This window comes from Phascolarctos cinereus, unplaced genomic scaffold, assembly GCF_003287225.1.
Source record: "Phascolarctos cinereus isolate Bilbo 61053 unplaced genomic scaffold, phaCin_HiC Scaffold_726;HRSCAF=1367, whole genome shotgun sequence".
Lineage (NCBI taxonomy): Eukaryota > Metazoa > Chordata > Mammalia > Diprotodontia > Phascolarctidae > Phascolarctos > Phascolarctos cinereus.
In genome coordinates, this window is record NW_027556098.1 from 390,327,533 (window position 1) to 390,348,649 (window position 21,117).

The window sequence follows — 21,117 nt, forward strand, 5'->3', positions numbered from 1 at the left end:
TTTAAGGAAGCAAAAGCTAAAATGAAACTGTTCCTGCCCTCAAGGAGCTTCATGTTATTGGAGGGAAACACCTATATAGAAAATTAAACACAAAATCTGGGCAAAGAAATTTCCAGGAAGGGTGGCGTGGGTCAGGGTAGGGGACCTGTAGGAGGTGGACTTGCCTAGGGTTTCGCAGTTAGCAAAGCAGGAGCTGGAATTTGAACTCAGATCTACCTGACTCAGGAGCAGCTGGATGGCATAGCAGGTAGAGTGCTGGGCCTAGAGTTAGTAAGACCTGAGTTCAAACTGGCCTCAGATACTTACTGTCTGTGCGACCCTGGGTAAATCACTTCACCCTATTTGCCTCAGTTTCCTCATCTGTAAAAACGAGCCATAGAAGGAAATGGCGAACCAGTCTAGTATCTCTGCCAAGCAAACCCCAAAATGGGGTCATGAAGAGTCAGACACAATTGAATAACAACTACCTGACTCACTATCTTGGACTTTCTGAACCACAAAGCCTTCTGAGTGCTTTCTCTCAAGCACTGAGGAATTGGGGGTGAGTGGGGAGAGCCCAGGTTGGGATTCCAAGGGTAGAAGCAGGAATCAGGGTCGCAAGCTGGGGTGGCTGAAACCTTAGCCTCTCTAGCCCAATTCTCTACTGGGGTGTGTGTGTGTGTGTGTGTGTGTGTGTGTGTGTGTGTGTGTGTTGTGTGTGCCCGTGCAAATCTTAGCTCCAGCTCCTAGACCCTTTATGGGCTCCTCTCCTCTCCTCTCCCTCCCACTTCTTCATTTTTATTTTTTATTTTTTTTTTGCATCTTCTTTTTAGAGTAAAAACGCCTGGGTATGCTCTCCCGCGCTCTCTCGCTGCTCACTGATGTTTATACCCCTGTAATACATTATGTATTATTTTGTTTTAAGCTCAGGCCTTTGCATCCTGACAGTAACAATAAAATGTGACTATGGGCTTCCTAATACAGACAGACTAATGTTTCCATCGCTCGCCTCTTTTTTTTGCGTCCTAAGCACTTTTGAAAAGGCTCCTTTTATATTCCTAATAAAATTATAGCAAAATACATCGATTTACTGGAAAAGAGTTTCGGGTCGGGGTTGGGTTGTTTTTTCCTCCCCCTCCTCCTCACTGGTGGTGCTGAGCTTTTTATCTCTCTCCTCCTCATCTATGATGGTGACTAATCTTTTAAATCAAACACTCTAAGTGCTTTTTGACCTTTGACACGGGCTTCCATTCCCTCTCGGGTGACTGGGGGCTAGGGGTCCCCTGCATCTTACAGCTGCTCCCTGTATTGGGGTGTGGGCTGAGCTGGGAGGAGGCTTTTGTGGGTTCTGGGGTGAATCAGGAAGGTGTGTGTGTGAGGCTGGTATAAATGGAGGGGTCAGGGTATGGGGGTACACATCCAGGTGTGGTATTGAGTGTAGAATGCATTGTGAAGGCGTGTGGATGTCTGGGGGGGATTGCGATCTGTTGACTTGCAGGTTTGGAGGAGCATATGTTTAGGAAGTGGGAAGCTGCATTCTTGGGGAGCTACATACTTGGAAGATAGTAAGATGGGATGAGGATATTGAGGGGTATGGGTATTGGGACATATGTATTTTTTCAACAAACATTTATTATCTGCTTAAATGCTAGGTGATAGATTAGGTATGTGAGGGTAGACATGTAAGTATGTGAAGGTATGGATGTATTTCACCGGGTATGTTTGTTGCTGGACACATTCAAGGAAAGCACGTTGTATATGGGTGTATCTGAGGCAGATGTGACTTTATTAGTAGGTGTATGAGGGTGTGCATATAAATACACATATATACGTATATGGGTTTATTTTGTGTATATATATATATATATATGTCTGTGTATGTGTGCAAAAGTGTGGCTATCTATGGATTTAAGGGGAATGTATTTATGAATGGGTGTGAGGTTGTGGGTGTGTAAAGGTGTGTTATGTGTATGACTAAGGGTCTGAGGGTGTGTGTATGACTGTGAAGGTGTATGTAAAAATATTGAGTGTGTGGGATTTATAAGAGTGCGCTTATTCTGTTATGTCCAACTCTCCGTGACCCCATTTGGGGTTCTCTTGACAAAGATACTAGAGTGGTTTGCCATTTCCTTCTCCAGCTAATTTTACAGATGAGGAAACTGAGGCAAAGAGAATGAAATGATTTGCCCAGGGTCACACAGCTAGTAAGTGCCTGAGGCCAGATTTGAACTCAGGAAGATGAGTCTTTCTGACTCCAGGCAGGAGACTCTATCCGCTGAGCCATCCAGTTGCCCCTATAAGTGTGTGCATAACTGTCGATGAGTGAGGTGTGTGAGGGTATGTGTATTGGTTTCGGTGTGGGGGCATACATCTATGAGTTCGTTCGAGGCAGGCTCATGTGTATGTGAGCGTATCTGTGGTAGACATGCATAGTCTAATGTATGTATGACGGTGTGAAGACAGAGACAGAGGCAGAGACAGAGACAGGAATAGAGACGGGGGAGAGTACAAAAGGCATGAGGCTACATGGGCTTGTATTTATGAATGGGTGTCAGATTGGGGGGGTATAAAGCTGCTATATATACTCGCTCTGTGAGTGTGTGTGTGTGTGTGTGTGTGTGTGTGTGTGTGTGTGAGTGTATCTGAGTGAATGGGCAGAAGGGTGCAAGGTGGACCACTCTCCCTCCTTTGCCTGCTGTTTTCACACTCTCATGATGCGTCTCCAGGACACCTACCATCCTGTCCCCTATTTTCAGGCTGTGGGGGACCTGTGGTCTTTCAGAGAGTACTGGATATGGAATGAAATCTTGCTTTACTATCTCTGTGACTGCAGGCAAGTCACTTAACCTTCTGGGTCTCAGTTTGCTCATCTGCAAAATGGAAGGGTCAGACTAGCTATCTTCCAAGGTCCCTTCTGGCACTCAGTTTGGGGTTCTGTGATCCTCACTCACTCCCTCCTCTTCCAGTTGTTTGGTAGGGCCCTTCTGGAAGCTGAGGCACAGGCATGGGGAGATAAGGGAAGGAGGGCCAGTCTAAATGACCCTCTGTCACCTGGAGAAGACCTGGCCCAAAGCCTCCCTCTGAGTGATGAGAGAAGGCCCTGGAATGGTGAAAAGCAGGGGTTGGAAGGAAGGTAGTCCTCCTCAGAGGACAAACAGCCTGTGGTTTTCTGGCAAGTGCTATCTCCCTCACACAAACCGCCCTTTTCTTACCCACTCTCCCAAAGGTGCTGATGAGCGATCCTCAGACTCAGGAAATCTGTGAGTTTCAGCCCTGGTCCAGTCACAAAATCTGTGTGACCCTGGGCAAGGCACATCCACTCTCTGAGCCTCAGTTTTCTCCTCTGTGAAATGGAATAACTATACCCACAGTCCCTGTCCCAAAAGTGGCTGCGAGCAAAACGCTTTGTGAATCATAAACAGCCAGAGAGATATGAATCATTCTTATTTGCTTCTTCCTTTTGAGCCAGGTGATTGATCAGGGCTGGGGCGGGGGGGTGGGGGGGATAGGAAAAAATTCTCTACCTTTATTTACCTTTAATTTACTTTGTCATCCTCTGCATTCCATTTGAGGCATTTACCAGCATTCTTTGAATAGGGGAGCTGTAGGCTTCCCCAGTTCTAGTCTAACTTCCCTTATTTTACATTTGAGGAAACTGAGGCCCAGAAAGGCAGGATGATCTCCCCATGTTCACTCAGAGAGTTAAGTGGCAGCGCTGAGATTCACAGCCAGGTCCCCTGACTGGATAACAGCCAACAATAAACATTTATAAAGCACCTATTATGTGTCAGGTACTGTGCTAGCTTCAGGGCACACAAAGAGGAAGGAAGGAAGGAAGGAAGGAAGGAAGGAAGGAAGGAAGGAAGGAAGGAAGGAAGGAAGGAAGGAAGGAAGGAAGGAAGGAAGGAAGGAAGGAAGGAAGGAAGGAGGGATAGAGGGAAGAAGGAAGGAAGGAAGGAAGAGAAAGAAACAGTTCCTGCCTTCAAGGTGCTTACATTCTGTGGGTGGAGACATACATCTATATCTATATCTATCTATATAATGTATGTGTACATATATTCATAGATATAAAAAAAGATTCAAGTTATGTGGGGGCAGGGAGCAGCAGCTGGGTGGCTCAGTGGATAGAGCCAGCTTGGCCTGGAGTCAAGAAGACCTGAGTTCAAATCCAGCCTCAGATGCTTACTAGTTGTGTGACCCTGGCCAAGTCGCTTCACCCTGTTTGCCTCAGTTTCCTCATCTGTAATATGAACTGAAGAAGGAGATGGCAAACCACTCCAGTATCTCTGCCAAGAAAACCCCAAATGGGGTCCTGAAGAGTCAGCCACGACCAAGCAGCAGCGATTTTAGGGTCGCTACCAGAATCTGGGGGACCAGACATTTCTTATGTAGGGTGTGGCACTTGAACAGAGTCCTGGAGGAAATTAGATCCCCCAGCTCTCCCTCCTCCTTGCTGTCAGGCAGGGAGGGGCCCTCTTCCTTCTGCCTTCAGGCAGCGCTTGACTGAGAACGCTGGAGTCCCGGCTACCAGCCTCCCTGGGAGCCCCCCCTATTCCCCAGGCTCAGCCTGCCATCCTGCTGGAGCATTCCCTTCCCCCCCTCTCTCCCTCCCACCCGGGAGCACATGTGGAAAAAAGGAAAAAAAAAATTGGGTTTTGTATACTAAGCACTTTGGAGGGCATCCTGGGGCCCCCTAATCCGGAGGTTTATAACCTCCGCAGCTAATGCGGCCTGACACTCTGTTTTGATATCATTACTACATTATACTCACAATTTTTGAGTGAAAAAATACAGTACTTAGAAAGTCGAAATTCATAAATAAATTCATGTCAAACCGCACTTAATATTGATTTTGTTAGTGTTCAGATTCAATAATAAGGTACTGCGTGCATGAATATTTAAATATAATCATCATTTCTGCATCTCCTAATGGCCCCTGCTCTTCTACACTCAATTTAAACACAATTTAAAAACAATAATGTATTGAAAAATCCTAGGATTTAGCAATAAATCACCATTGGGCTCTTCCAGGGCCTTTATAGGGTGGCTCGATATGGGCTTCTCGGGGGACCGTACAATTAGATTCAGGTTTTAAAACTTCTCAATTATCCATATACCATAATTTTATGTGAAAGTTTGTTTCGTGGCTCCCGCCGCCCCCACCCCCCCCCCCCCAGGCCCCCTCCTCTTCCCGGCCCCCACCCCGGGGCCCCTCCCAACAGGAAGTGTTGGAATAGCTAAGTGTTCTCTTAGCCCGCTTAGTCTACTCAAATGCAGTCAAAGGTCCCCGTCCTCAAACTGAATTAGAGGCCGGGCTGCCAGAGGCTGCCGGCGCTGAGTCACTTAATCACATTATTGGGGGGGAAAATATACAGGGGAAAGAGATAAAGTGACTCAAAATGAACTTGCCAAGGAGGAAGTGGAGGGTTGGGCTTTTTTTTAAAAAAAAAATTTATTTAAAAAGCCATCCTCACTGGGCCTGATGAAATAGACCAGGACTGAGACAGGATGTGAAAAGAACTTACCTGAGAGGGGGATGGGGACGGGCTCCCAGGACAGGGGTGTTGCCCCCCCAAACCTAGAAGATCTTCTGAAGAGCCAGAAAAAGCTGGTGCTTTGGGGCTGGGAGGTGGGACAGGGGAATACCACCTTCTACAGACTGCGGGTGTATTGTTTCACATTTTCAGAGGTAGAGGGGTGGGATCCCCATTTTTTCAGCTGAGGAAATTGAGTCTCTTCGAGTAAGGGGCATCAGGATATTGTAGTGGGAAGGGCATTGGATTTACGGAAAACACTTTGAAAATGTTAAATACTAGTTATTATTATTGGTGCAGTGGATAGAGCTCCAGGCTTGGAGTCAGGAAGACCTGAGTTCAAATCTGCCCTTAGACACTTACTAGCTGTGTGACCCTGGGTGAGTCACTTTACCCTGTTTGCCTCAGTTTCCTCAGCTGTAAAAATGAGCTGGAGAAGGAGATGACAAACCATTTGAGTATCTTTGCCAAGAAAACTCCAAATGGGGTCACAAAGAGTCACACACGACTAAAAAACAACAAAATTATCATCATGATTGTTATTATGATTACTATTACAATGATTATTTCCCTGGTAGACCACGAATTCCTTGAGGGCAGGGGCTGTGCCTAGCACACAGTAAGTGCGTTATAAACGCTTGTTGACTAGAATCATGGGCTCACGAGATCGTAGGATTGAGAGCTGGAAGACACCAGGGACGTCATCTAGTTGTGGGGTCACAGATGGAGAGCTGGAGGGGATTTCTCTCCCCCACCCATTTTACAGATGATGAAATTGTGGCCCGGAGAGTAGTAGTAGCTAACATTTATATAGTGCTTTCTATGTGCCAGGCACTGTGCTAACTGCTTTACAATAATTATCTCACTTGACCCTCACAACAACAACCCTGAGAAGTAGATGTTATTATTATACTCATTTTACAGTTGAGGAAACTGAGGCAAACAGAGGTCAAGTGACTTGCTCATGGTCACACAGCTAGGAAGTGTCTGAGGCTAGATTTGAACCCAGGTCTCACTGACTCCAGGCCTGTCGCCCTATCCACTGTGCTGCTTAGCTGGCCTCAGAGAGAAGAAATTGTTTGCCCAAGGTTGAAAGGATAGTAAGTAACTGTCAAGATTTAAACCCCAATAGGAGTAATAACAATATTTATACAGTGTTATAAGACTGGCAAAGCACCTTGCCTACAGTACGTCATTTGAGCCTTACTACAAGTTGGTGGAATAAGGATTAAAGATACCATTGTTCCCATTTTACAGGTGAGGAAACTGAGGCTCTTTCCATGGCACCATGCTGCTTTATGTTATCACGGTCATAGGCTTTATTATCAGATGATCGGTAGTCAAAGAATTAGGTAGAATGTAGATGAGGAAACTGAGGTCTCAGGAAGGTAAGTGACTTGCCCAGGGTCATACAGCTGGTAAGAATCTGAGGCAGGATTTGAACCTGTCTCCCTGGCTCCAAGTCCAGTGCTCTATCCATTATATTATTTTGCCTCTCTCTTAGATCTTCTGCCTAAATCTGCTGCTCTTTCTAGGTTGAAATTCTGTCCTTTCTACTTTATTGACCTTGAGCAAGTAACTTCTCTTCATGCCTCAGTTTTCTCATTTGTAAAACCAGGGAGGAGGACTAGATGAGCTAGGTGATCTCCAGGGGCCCTTCTGGCTCTCCACCATTGACGCCTATATAGCTCCTTAGGGTGGGAGTCTCTGTCTGTCTGTCTGTCTCTCGTCCCCTCCTCTTCTCCCAGGTCCTATTCATCAATGGCACACAGGAGCCGATGAGTAGGTCAGAGGTGCCTGAGGGGACGGCTGGACCCTGCTGGGTACATAGGCATCAATCCCTGTGTTGATGGGTGCCACCCTGATGGGTACAGATGGCAGCCGATGCTGACAGATGGTGTCAAGAATTGGCATGCTGGCACTGATGGATGTCAGCATCACGCCGATGGGGATGGATGGGTGGTGGGAGGGAGAGGCTTGGTGGGCTCTGATGGATTGCACCCACTGTCTCAGCACTGAACAGCACAGTGGAGATATTGAGGGAGAGAAGTCATCGTGTTGGTGGGTGAATGGGAAGAATTGGGGATACCTAAAATCAGAGTCACAGACCAGAGGATATCAGAACCAGAGGACCCTAAAGCTCTAACCCTATCATTCAAGAAACTGAGGCTCCTATCAATCCGTTAACATTTAGTAAGCACCCACCACACTCCAGGCACCATGCCAGGCCCTGCAGATATAAAGACAAAAAATGGACCAGTGTCTGCCCTCTGGGAGCTTCCATTTCATCAGATGTCAGTCAGTATAGAGCCAGACCTGACACTCAGCTATGCTGGCTCCCAGGTCTGGGTTCCTTCCACTAGGCTAATACTGCCTCCCTACAGGGGTGCCATCCTGGTAGTGAGGTTCTGAGACCTCTGCCATCCCACAATGCCCTAACCTGGGGAGATCTACTGAATCCCACCCCCACATACACATATACACACAGCCATTCCTGGGTCACTCAATCCCATGGAGCTTTGCCCCACTCTGTCCATTTGTTCTCAGCCTAAACATTTATTGTACGGAGAAAAGATTAAAAACAGTATGTGCATGTGCGCGCACACACACACCTACACACCCACACACCCCTGGATTCTTTGGATGTTCCCACTTAATCCCACTAATTGGTTGGATCGTTGGCCAGGGCAGAGGGCCTCCTGGCATGGTTAGCTGGGCTGATACTTTTGGATGGCTTGGTAATACCCGAGGTGCCCAGGTGGACCCCTGCACTCTGTGCTGTGGCCGTACACCTGCCTGAAGGCTTGTCTGACATTATTAGGTCCCAGGTGGGCATGGAAAGGATGGGGGGGATGGGAACGAACTAGTCTGGGAAGGCATCTGGGGTTCCAGGTACTTGACCCTATAGTCCCTGCACATCTCCCTGACTGTCACAGCATTCCTAGGCCCTCCTCTCTCACCCCAAGACTGTCCAGAAATTTCTAGGCTTCTCATCCCTCTCTTTAAAAAAATGAAGTTCCTTCTAAGGATGTATCAAGGGGATAGTCAATGACATGAAGACCGGGGTACAAAGGGTGATCAGATTGTAGCTCTAGATGAGCTCAGAGGCCGTCTGGTCTAACCATCATCCTTTTACAGATGAGGAAACTGAGGCCCGGGGAATGGGATGGGACTTGTCCAAAGTCACAGAGGTAGTAAGTTGTCAGAGGCAGGATTTGAACTCCAGTCCTCTGACTCCAGGGCCAGCATCCTTTCCACTGTACCATGTTGCCTCTCGGCCTAGGTCTCTAGAATCTAAATTCAGCACTTTTCCCCAAAGTGTCAATATTGTCCTTCTCAAAACTGCGGTGTTGATTTTGGGAGGAGGGGAGAAGGAAGGTGGGAGAGCTGACTTGCCAGTGAACCCACACTGGTTAAAACCCTGAACTCGGATTGGCTGAGAGCCGGGCTCTAATCCCCCAGCTGCTGGCCAGCTGGCTCACAGACACCAAAGAGAGACTGGAAAACCCATCGGAATATTTAACGGAGAGGGAGAACAAGGAGCCTCCTGGCAGCAGCTGTGTGATGCCCAGCAAACGGAGAAGCCGGGGCGTCCTCCTGGGGAGAGGCAGACAGGGGGCACCCTTGGCTGGGGCTTTGGGAGAGCTCACGGGGGAGCCTGACCCAGGAAATGCCAGCTTGGGGAGCCTCCGGAGGCTCTGTCCTGCGGGGAAGAGAGCAGCAGATGCTGCTGGATGCTTTCCCTGGGGCCCACCCTCCCCCGGGACAAGGCTCAGTTCCAAAGCCTTCTTTTAGAAGGTCGTTTGAGCAGGGCTCGGAAGATTCTCCCAGAAAGCCCAAGCTGGGAGGGCCCTTAGAAATCATTCAACCCAACCCTCCCATTTCTCAGAGCCTCGGAGAAAGGAAATGACTTGGCCAAGGTTACAAGGCCAAGAAATGATGGGAGGATTTGAATTCAAGTCTTTTGCCTCCTAGTCCAATACTGTTTTCACTCCACCGTGAGAGATGTGGTTTGGTGGAGAGGAACTTTGAGAAGTTGGGGGGGTGGGATGGGGTGGGGAGGAATGGAGAGATAGCTCCCATTGAAAGACACAGAGGAAGGAAGGAGCAAGCAGTGTCTGCGGGTGGGCTGACCCATGAAGCTCAGCAGAGAGAGTGCAGAAGTGAACACACTGCCAATCAGCACTTTTCAGAACTGGGATTTACACCCAGATATCCATTCTAGAGGCAGCTGGGTAGCACAGCGGATAATGTGCTGGGCATGGAGGAGTCAGGAAGAGTCTTCTTGGGTTCAAGTCTGGCCTCAGCCTCTTACTAGCTGTGTGACCCTGGGCAAATCACTTCACCCTGTTGGCCTCAGTTTCCTCATCTGTAAAAAGGGGATTGTAACAACTGCTCTATGTACCTGACAGGGCTCTGAGGGAAAACATGTTGCAAACTTGATTTAGCATTTATTATAGTGACTGGCCATTCCACTTTTGGACGGATCTGGGTATTAGGATATTCTTCCCTAAACGGACTCTGTCTTGAGATCCTAGATCTAAAAAAGGAAGGAAATTCCAAGCTCATTTAGTCATTTTTTTTTTTTATAAAAAGTGAGGCCTATGAAGGTTAAATGACTTGTCCAATACCGTTGTTATTGAGTCATTTTCGGTCATATCTGACTTGTTGTGACCCCATTTGGGGTTTTCTTGGCAAAGACACTGGAGCGGTTTGCCATTTCCTTCTCCAGCTCATTTTACAGATGAAGAAACTGAGGCCAACAGGGTGAAGTGACTTGTCCAGGGTCACGCAGCTAGTAAGTGACTGAGGCCAGATTCAAACTCATGAAGATAAATCTTCCAGATTCCAAGCCCAGAGCTCTATGCACTATTGCGCCACCTAGCTGTTCCCCAGAGTCAGTAAAGTGGACAGATGACCAGGTCTTGCCTCTCTGGGGCATGGGCTGACTGGGTTAGCATGGGGAGAGGAAGTAGAATTTGAAGTCAGAAGCCTAGATCTGAACTCAAGGTGTTTCATTAACTTGTTGTGTGACCTTGGGCCTCGGTTTCCTCCTTTGTCAAATGGAGGAGTCGGGGACCAAATGATCTCTAAGGCTCTTTTAAGTTCCAAACCCTGTAAGTCTCTGATCCCTCCTGGGCCTGATTTGAGCCCTCCCAGCCATGCAAGGGGAAGGGAGGGGACTGGCTGATAGGGCAACATCCCATATGGGGAGAGAGGATTCCATGCTTCTGGCAGGCAGCCCTGGGCTGACTCAATAGGTTTCTGTTCCCAAATTCTGAAGACACTGGCTCTTTGAAAAGAACCATGGCTGTCAAGACAGGTGTGAGCAGGGCTGGCAACCCAAACCCAGGCTCAGACACTGCAGCTAATGCCTCCTTAGAACTTAATCTCCTTAACCATCTGCTCCAAGTCAACATATGTGGTGGGGGTAGGGGGCAAGGGGCTGAGAGGTATGGGTAGGATGGGCTCCCTGAGCTTCTGACTGGGCCCTCACTCTCAGAACCAAAGCCAGGGGAATCTGCCTGGCTCTGATGGGCCTCTGGGATCTTCCTCTTCTGGGCAACCTGTGGCGAGGGGTTTCTTCTGCAAGTGCCACTCTATAGGGCCAAAGGTAAGGACAAAGGCCTTGCCAACCGGCTCTCTCTCCAAGATGGGCTCAGGAATGGCACCCGAACTGCCAGTCAATGGGCTAAGCAAGTCATGGAGAGGTCATAGCAGTAGGAGGCTAGAAGAAGGCCATGGCTCACCTGTCCCCTAACCTCATCCCAGGGCCTTTCCTAGGTTTGCTTAGTGGAAAGAGCACCACCAGTTACAGAATCAGGACCCCGGGGTTCTTGTTCCTGATCTGTACAACACTGGTCAAGTCACTCCTCTCCAGGCCTTCATTTTTCCTTCTCTCCTCTCCTCCCTCCTCTCCTCTCTTCCCCTCCCCTCCCCTCCCCTCTCATCTCCTCCCTTCTCCTCTCCTCTCCCTTCCTCTCCTCACTTTTCTTCTCCTCCCCTCTCTTCTCATCTCCTTTCTTCTCTCCTCCTCTCCTCTCTCCTCTCCTCTACTTCTCTCCCTTCCCCTCTCCTCCCCTCCCTTCTCTTCACCTCCTCATTCTCCTCTCCTCTCTTTTCCTCTCTTCTCCTCCCCCTCCCCTCCCTTCTCCTCCCCTCTTTCCTCTCTTCTTTCTATTAAAAGATTGACACTGAACATTAATGTTATCAGCTAAGCTTACTCAGTAATTATTTACATTGGTCCAGTCACTTTGGAAAGCTGTTTAGAACTGTGCTCCAAAAGTTAGCAAACGGTGTATGCCCTTTGACTCACTGCTAAGCCTTTACCTATAAAGAGATCAAAGAAAAGAGGAAAAGATTCTCTGTGTATAAAAATATGTGTAATAGCTCTTTTTGTAGTGGCAAAGAACTGAAAACTAAGGGCGAGACCTGTTACCAACTGGGAAATGGCTGAACAAATTATGATATATAAATGCAATGAAAAATTATTATGGCATAAGAAATGAACAAAGATGTGGTTTCAGAGAAATCATGGAAGACTTGTATGAATTGATACAGAACCAAGTGAGTAGAACCAGGAGAACAATTAATACTGTAACGTGAATATTGAATGAACAGTATTGAAAGACTTAAGAACTCTGATCAATATAATTATCAAGAGTGATTCCAGATGACTATTGGTGAAGAATGCTACTCATCTCTTGACAGAAAGGTGAAAAATTGAGATGCAGAATGAGAAACATTTTTGAATGTGATTAATGTGGGAATTTGTTTTGCTTATATGGGACCCATTGGGTCTTCGTTTTTTCTTTCTCTTCCTCTTTCTCTTTCCCTCTTTCTTCCTTCCATTCTTTCTTTTTTCCTTTTTCTTTCTTTTTAAATTTCCATCCTTTTTTCCTTCCTTCCTTCCTTCCTTTTTGTAGGTAAAGAGAGGTGTAAGGGAGAAAAAAACAAATGCTTGATAATTTTAAAAATTACTTAACATTTTTCTAACAGTTTTTAGTAATCCCCTCTAAGTCATGGGATGCAGCCCCATACAGTAGAAAGACCATCCAATTGAGAGTCAGAGGAGCTGGATTTGAATACTAACTCTTCCACTTATTACTCGTGATCTTGGACAAGTCACCTCTCCTCACTGGGCCTGTTTCCTCATCTGCAGAAGGAGGGGGCTGGCCTAGCAGATCTCTAAGATATCCTCTGGCTCTCAATCCATGATCCTGTGATCTTGCACACTTTTCCTCTCCTGTATCAATGGTGACTGGGTTCTCAGTCTTATGGGTCCGTCTTTCTCCTTTTACAGTTTCCACTGAGTTTCTCCCTTTATGAAAGGAAGAGATCGGACCAGAAAGTCTCCAAGGTCCCATCCGGCCCTGAAATGGATGCAGACCTGCTGATGGCTTCCTTCTCGATCATCATTCCCTGTGCCTCTTGTCACTCCACATCCTGAGCTCGGTTTTTTACGAAAAACAAGCAGCATTCATCAAAAATGACAGAAGCCAGGCTTAATGGAATCACCAGAGGAGCCATGAATTGCAAATGCACCCACGCCAAGATCGCATCTTCCATTAGGGCCCCCAAATGAAATCACTGAGCTCTGTCCCCAAAGGGAAATGCTGGGCAGTTTCTGGGACACCTCAGCTACAGCTCCTCCCTTCCTTCTACAACCCCACCCCATCCACCCATCTGTTCACCCACCCTGGAGGCTCAGGGGGCTGGGAGAACATGGAGGAGAAGGAGGGGAGCAGCGTCCAGGCTTAGGACCCTGCTGCTCCCCCTCCTCCAGGAAAGGGCCCAAGTCTTTCTCCCTACTTTAGATTATCTGGGGTACAAGGCCTCTCTAGGGGAGATTCCACTTATTCTTTCCCTCATTCATTCATTTAATTCATTCATTGAGTCACTCACAAGAATTTACTAAGCATAGACTATGGACCATGCAGTACAGTGGCTCTGAGAGGTTCAAATCCCACTTCTGACATTCGCTTTTGTGGCCTTAGGTAAGTCCCTTATCCTCTCTGGATCCCAAATAAAGGGACTGGACTAAGGACCCTTCCAACTCTAGATCTATGATTCTGGGTTAGAATGTAAGCTCTTTGAGGTCAGGGACTGTTTTGATTTTTGTCTTCATTTACCTGATATTTAGTACAGTGCCTGGTACCTCGTGGGTGTTGATTGATACTGGTCACTGTGCTGGGATCAGGAGGAGGGAGAGCAGACAGGTACAAAGATAAGTAAATGTAGCCCTTCTGGGAGAATCTCCTTCATTCATTCCACCCACAACCACCTACTGTGTGTCAGGCTGGAGAGTCTCTGCCTCTGGCTTACATTCTGGGTTAGGTGTTGGGGGAAGTGAGACAATACATAGGACAGATAAGTTGGTGCCTAAGTCAGGGGTTCCTTTCCTGGCTTCTATGAACTTTAAAGAATATGTATTTTGATAACTGTATTTCAAAATAACAGATTTCCTTTGCAGTTCATGCATCTAAAGGCATGATTCTGAGAAGGTGTCCCTAAGCTTCACCAGACTGCCAGAGGGGTCTGTGACATGCAGAGTTTGAGGAGGAGCTGAAGAAACTCGGGGGTGTTTAGCCTGAAGAGAAGGTTATTTAGGCAGAGGCACGAGAGCCATCTTAAGTATTTGAAGGACTAACATGGAAAAAAGGATTAAGCTTGCTCTGGTTCTGCCCCTAGAGGGCAAAGCTAGGAGAAAAGGAGAGGAGTCTCAGAGAGTCCATCTTTAGTTTGAGGAAACGGAAGCATTTCCTACCAATGAAAGCTGCCCCTGACCCAGGCCCAGTGCAATGGGTTCCAGGACTCCCACCGCTTCTTGGGGCCTCGGAACTCTGAGCTGCCACTTCTTGGAGCCCTTTGAACAGAGTATAAGCGTTAAAATTTTGTAGAAGAGATGCTTCTTTAGGTATGGGTTCGATTAGGTGCCCTTCTAGCCCTGGGACTCTGTCTAAATGAAATAAGTGCTCGGCTTTGGAAAGAGAAAGTGTGAAGGAGTCACACCCGTATTGCTGGGTCCCAGCAACAACAGCTGATATTGATATGATGCTTCTAAGGCTTACCAAGTACTTTACATACATTATCTTATTTGAGAGTCAGCCTATCGTAGGGGCTGTACAGAGCACTTGTGCCTGACCTGTGGTAGAGCCTTCCGAGCACCTATTGGTCTGATCAAAGGTGGTCCGACACGCTGTGCCTTGACCCCTACATCATTTTGGTCCTCTTCAAACACAGACAATAACCAACCAACCCCATGAGCTATGGGCTATGTTATCCCCATTTTATAGATGAAGGAAGTGAGGTTCAGAGTGGCTAAGGGACTCTTATTTTACAGGTTAGGAAGCTGAGTGCCAGTGAGGGGAAGCCACTTAAGGTCACAGAGGTAGTGTTTGAATCCAGATCCCTGTGAATAGGGAGAAGAATTGGTATATGGAGCTCTTCTAGAGATTCGCCATAAAGGAGGCAGGGACCATTAAACTGTGAACTCCTGGAAGGTGGACGCTGAATTTTGCCTTTCTTTGTATCCTCACACTTAGTACTGTGCCTGACACATAGGAGAGTCTTCATCTTTGTTGATTGATAATCTGACTTAGCCACCCCAGTGCAGTGGGTATGCCCACAAGGGATGAATCTTCAAGTGTGGGTACGGAGAGGCCCATCTGAGGACCATGTCCCCGTATTGGGCAGATGGATTCACAGGCCTAGGGCTGGAAGGTTCCTCTCACCCAAACGCCTTCATTTTACACAAGAGTTTGGCTGAGTCACAAAGCACAGGACAGGGAGTAATCCCCAGCGAGGCTGGAAAGGTAGGCTGGAGGCAGGTTGTGAAAGCTAAACAGAGGAATTTTTGTTTGATCCTAGGGACAACAGGAGTTAATTGAGCAGAGGAGTAAGTGATCAGGTCAGTGTTTAAGGAAAATCCCTTTAGCAGCAGACCCGGCCAGTGGGCAGGAGAGGCAGGGAGGCCAATTAGGAGGCCCTCGAAGGCATTTCGGTGAGAGGTGACGATGAGGGCCTGAAACCAAGGTGGCGGTGGGAGTAGAGATGAGGGGTCTGGTGGAAAGAGATGTTACTAAGGTTAGAAATAGGAAGCTGGGGCCTCGACAGCCCCTTCCCAGTCCTGAGCTTCTGGGGTCGGGGGAACTGGCTCAGGAAGGGAAGGCAGGCTTTCTTTGGTGACTCAGAACCTGGTTTTTCACTGGAGAAGTTCACAGGAGAAGAGGTATCATAAGTGAGTATCAAAATTAACCCAGACCAGACCAGTCTTGGGGAGAATGAGTCTACTTGGGGTGGGGCCAAACAGTGATGGACACCTCCCAGTGTCTGGCTGGTGGGAGGGGCTGGGCCTGGGAAAGACAGAAGTTGGAGATGCCAGCTTGGGGGAGGCTCCGAGGTTCCCCTGCGAGGCGGACAGGAGCCTGGGTGCCTGCCTGGATGGCCCGACGAGGGGGCCAACTCTGAGCTTCTCTTTCTGCCTGGTCCCTGTCTTCTCACTTTCTGGATCGCTGGAGGTTATCTCTCTCACCAGCTGGCTGGAGTCAGAGAAACCTGGGGTCTCCCTTGCTCCTCCAGCCTCAGTCTGCCCTGACCGCTCAGGGTGGTCTGGCCAGCCTCCTACATCCTGAATCTAGGTCCTTAACCACCCACAGGCACACGCTCACTCCCAACAGTGTGTGCCATAGCCCAGCTCCCTATCTGACCTCTGGCCTGAACATGCTCACAGTCCTGCAGCTAGCCTCTCCACACAGACACACACAGACACACAGACACACACACACACACACACACACACACACAGACACACACACACACTCAACACTCTAAGGGGCCTCTACCCGCCCCAACACATGTGCTCAGCCCCCTGTCTGGCCTCTACCCACACACACGTGTGTCAGTTCCGAGTCTGGCCTTTATTCATCCACACACATGTGCTCAGCCCCCAGAGTCGGTCAATGGGTCTCTATAGCTGGTAGAATAGACAGACCACCGGGCTTAGAGTCAGGAAGATCCGAGTTCAAATTCCAGTCTCAGCTACTTATGAGCTGGGTGACTCTGGACGAGTCCCTTAACTTCTCTGGGTCTCAGTTTCCCCATCCATAACACGAGGGGGTCGGACTCAGCGGCCCCTAAGGACCAGGCGTGAGTTGTCAGCCCTGTTCCAGCTCCACCCACCCACATACAGGAGTTTCATTCCCCCACAGTCTCCACTCCCCTCCACACTCGTGCTCAGCTCCCCTAAGGCCCGGCTCTCCGATGCTGAGGGTTGTCTGAGCCCAGTAAGGGCTGGGCCGGGCCATGCCAGGATGCCGCCTCCCTCTGGCAAGCAGCTCAGGCAGACGGGTAGTTGTTTTTTTTTTCTTCCAAGTATTTCGGTTCAGAAAAAAAAAATTACCAAAGGAGGTTTGCTTGGGGCGGTTTTCCCTTCATTTTTCAGCCCAGGTGTCTTCTGAAGGGAACCTCATTGTCTGTTTCTTATTCATTTACACTTAACTCATCCAGATGTTTCGAAAGAGCTGTTTGATGTCCAAGGAGCCTCCAGAGCCTCCCCCTCCCCCTCCCTTTAATGAGCTCTTTAAAGCCTTGGAGCGAACTGGGAGCTGGGCTTGGCCTGGAGTCAAGGACCCCGCAGCCCCCTCCCCTGCTGGAGCCAGAGCCGGGAAGGGAGAATTCCTGTTGGTAGCCTGGAAGAGGGAAACTTCCAGCTGGGGCAAGAGCTAGCTACGAATGGGCCCAGGGGATCTAGGGATTTCTAAACCCCACTAGACCAGTCCCACCTTCCCCACCTCCCCTACAGCCACACTCCTCCCAGCCCCCCAGCCCTTGCCAGGCAGGGGTGAATGGGAGGCCGAGCTCACACCAGGCACCACAGCCAGGGCATTGGGATCTTTAACTCTTTTCCTAATTAATAGCTGCCTGCCACGGGATGACCCAGTGGAGCTCCTAAATTAATCTTAATTAGAGCGATTTGGTAACTCCGTGGCTTGCCAGCCCCACAAACCAGGTGTGTCATAAGCTGGTGGAGGAGGAAAGAGTTGGGACGTCTCAGCAGATGATGTTATCAGGCGTGTGTGAGCAGTGGGGGAAGGGGTGTGGGTGGGGCCAACATGCTGCTTATCAGGCATCAGATTAGTCCACGCCAACTAATAGCCATCCAGCCTAGAATCTGGAAGAAGGAATTGCGTGCCAACTCTTTTACTGTTCCCATAACCCAGATATCTGATCAGGCTTAGGGTCCTCCATGTTCTGCCCCCACCTTAGCTGACTCTGAGCTCAGGCACTTGGGCTGTAAACCTGGCTCTACTGTTATCCATACGTTACTTTGGGCAAGTCAACTCCCCTTCCTGGGTCTCACTTTCCACTTCTGTAAAAATGAGGGGGGTTGGATCCACCCACTTCTGACATCCTGTGTTCTAAGGCCCCTCCCAGCTCTGACATCCTGGGTTCTAAGGGCCCTCCCAGCTCTGACATCCTGGGTTCTAAGGGCCCTCCCAGCTCTGACATCCTGGGTTCTAAGGGCCCTCCCAGCTCTGACATCCTGGGTTCTAAGGGCCCTCCCAGCTCTGACATCCTGGGTTCTAAGGACACTACCAGTTCTGACATTCTGTGTTCTAAGGGCCCTCCCAGCTCTGACATTCTATGTTCTAAGACTGCTTCCAATTCAAATACACTTAATAAGCATCTACTTAAGCACCTGCTATGTGGAAAGCCCTCTGCTAGGTCCGGAAGATGTAAAAATATAAAGATAAATGTTTCTTCCACTCAAGGAGCTTATTTCCATCCTGCCGGGGGGGGGGGGGGGGCTGCACCATATACACAGATGAATGCACTGCCACCTAGGGACCTGCTTGATGATAATGCGTCCTGAGGTCCCTGCCACCCCTGAGGGTCCCTGATCCAAACAAAGAGTACTGGCCCTCACAGAGATGATGCTCTTGAGAAGATATTGATTGCAGTTGAAGGCAGAGTCAGGAAAGGCCAGCAATGGAAGGGCGATGGGCAGACCAAAGGAATGACTTGCTAATGGTGGAATTCCAGGCACTCAGACTCATAGACTCATAAACTATGATCTGGGGAGGGGTGGTGATTATCTCTAATTAAACCTCTGTACTTTTGTGCTCTGCCTTTGTAGGTGTCCTGAAAGTCAAAGGAAAGAATGTGTGAAACGCACAGACCTTTGAGACCACCGCACTCACCTCCCTCATTTCACAGATGAGGAAACAGAGGCGAAGGAAGGGGGGATCACTTGGCAGGTGATGCTCTGAGGGAGTGGCAGGTCTAAGATGAGATGTGCCCGATCTGAAGTTCCCATCCAAGACTCAAGGCTCTCTCTCCCTCCCCAGAGATAGCGCCTTCCCCTCCTGCTCCCACCCCCACCCCCAGACCCATTGCCCACCTGGGACCAAGCCCAGTGTCCCGGGATCTCAGCCGCTTCCCGCAAATGAAGTGGCAGGTTGATTGATTTTACGGGAAGCCTGGCCCTGGGGAGGCTTTGCCGCGGGGGAGGCCGTTTCCATTTGCTCTGGGCTGGGAGTCAACAGTAGGGCTGGTTCTGCCAAGGTATTCCCTGGCTGTACAGGCCAGTTGTGTGTGAGTGTGTGAGTGTGAGTGTGTGTGTATGTCTGTGTGTGTGTGTGTGTGTGTGTGTGTGTGTGTGTGTGTGTGTGTGTGTGTGAAGGAGGGGTGGGCAGGACCTGTCAGCTGGGAGAGCAAAACTACAAGGGCCTCAGACCAGCTCTTCCTCCTGGGCAAAGTGGGTTGGAGCCCAGAAAGCATCTGAGAGGAATAGCTGGAGACAGATGAAGGCTTTCTTAACAACATGGTCTCTTAGGCATTTCTGGAGCTGCCTGGGTCTGAGTACCTGGAGTGCAGCCTCCTCCCAAGGGCCAAGCAGGAGGTGTGGCCACTACTGCCTGGGGCCATGTGTGTATATGGGGAGGGGGCTTAGCACAGTGCTTGGTACATATTAAGCATTTAATAAGCTTGTCCACTTGACTTGAAGGTTGGGGTAAGACGAGGAGGGAGGGAATCTCTCAAAGCTGGGGGCTTTTAAAGCTTGAACAAGGAATGCTCCCTGCATCTGCTGTCTGTTGGAGAGCATTTCCTCCCCATGCTACCAGTCTTGGGCTTGGTAAGTAAGTGCTGGGATAAAGGGCCAGGTACCAGAAGGTGGTGAGGATGCTAGGGGCAGTGGGTGGAGCTGAGTTGGAAAGAGGACTCCGGAATCTAGAGTCTGTAGCCCTGCCCCTGACTTCCTCTGCCCCTTGGCCCCGTCCCTGAGACCACCAAGACTTCCTAAGAGAAGGCAATGAAGGGAGAGAGATGGCATGGTGAGGGCAAAGAGGTGACGGAGCTCTGGAGGCCACTAGGACATGGTGAGGAGGAACAGCCAGGCCAGAAGGTCCCAGACCCCAGGCTGCTCAGGTAAGCAGGGAAGGGTGATGGGGAGCTGCCAGCCCTCCAGCATCACATACTCCCATAGCGTATGGACAAACTCAGGAACACAGAACATTCTACTTCAACCTTGCTCCTTTCTCAGAGAAGGGTCAAATCCAGTGACTTCCCCAAGGTGATGTGGCAAGTAAGTGTCAGAGCCAGAATTTAAACCCGGGTCTCAAAAGCCCATGCATACAGAAATATCCATACTCACCCACCATGAACAAACATTGACTATGCCCCCTACAGTGCTAGGCTTCAGTGGAGATATGTGCTGAGGTGATGAGGTTTATTGGAAAGAGCTTTGAGCTTGCAGTTAGGAGAGACCTAGCTTCAAATCCTGCCCCTGGTCCTTTCTAGCTTCGTGAGCACAGGCAAGTCATTCACTCTGAGCCTCAGTTTCCTCATCTGTAAAAATGGGAAAATGGGTACTCTGGCTTTCATACTGGGTTGTTGGGATGACCCAGTTCGAGCTCTCTCTCTCTCTGTCTCTCTCTCCCTCTCTCCACATCCCGGCTTCCTTTAAGGCTCAGCTCACCTCCCACTTTTGTAGTTGGCCTTTCCTGGTTGTCTCTTCTCTCTCTGAGTTTCCTCTGAGATTACCCCCCCACACTTAGAAAGTCTGTCTTCTGCATTCATAACTATTTGCATGTTGTGCCCCGCCCACCCACCCCCACCCCCGACTTAGACTGTGACTTGTTGGAGGGGGCAGGAACTGTATTTGTCTGTTTTTGTGTCTCCAGCGCTTAGCAAAGTGTCCAGCACATATAGGTGCTCGATAATGCTTACTGACTGGCTAACATATTGTAGTTAGTTCATAAGCACCGGCTGACTTGACTTGCCCAAGGTCACACTAGTAGGAATTATCAGGGGCAGAATTAGAACTCAGATCCTTGAAGGCTAATCCATAAAGGAGCTGCTTCCCAGGGGGATAAGGCATCAGTGTGGATCATACTGACACATGCATAATAATATGATATAACCTGATAAATACGTTAGAGAATTTAAAGACCATGTGTTAGGTGAAATTAGGACTTACCAAAGGGAAAGGGAGATGGGGGAGGAAACAAGTATTTTTGAAAACCTAATACACACCAGACGCTAAGTGCTTGACAAATTATCTCATTTGATTCTCACAATGACCCAGGGAAGTAGACGCTAC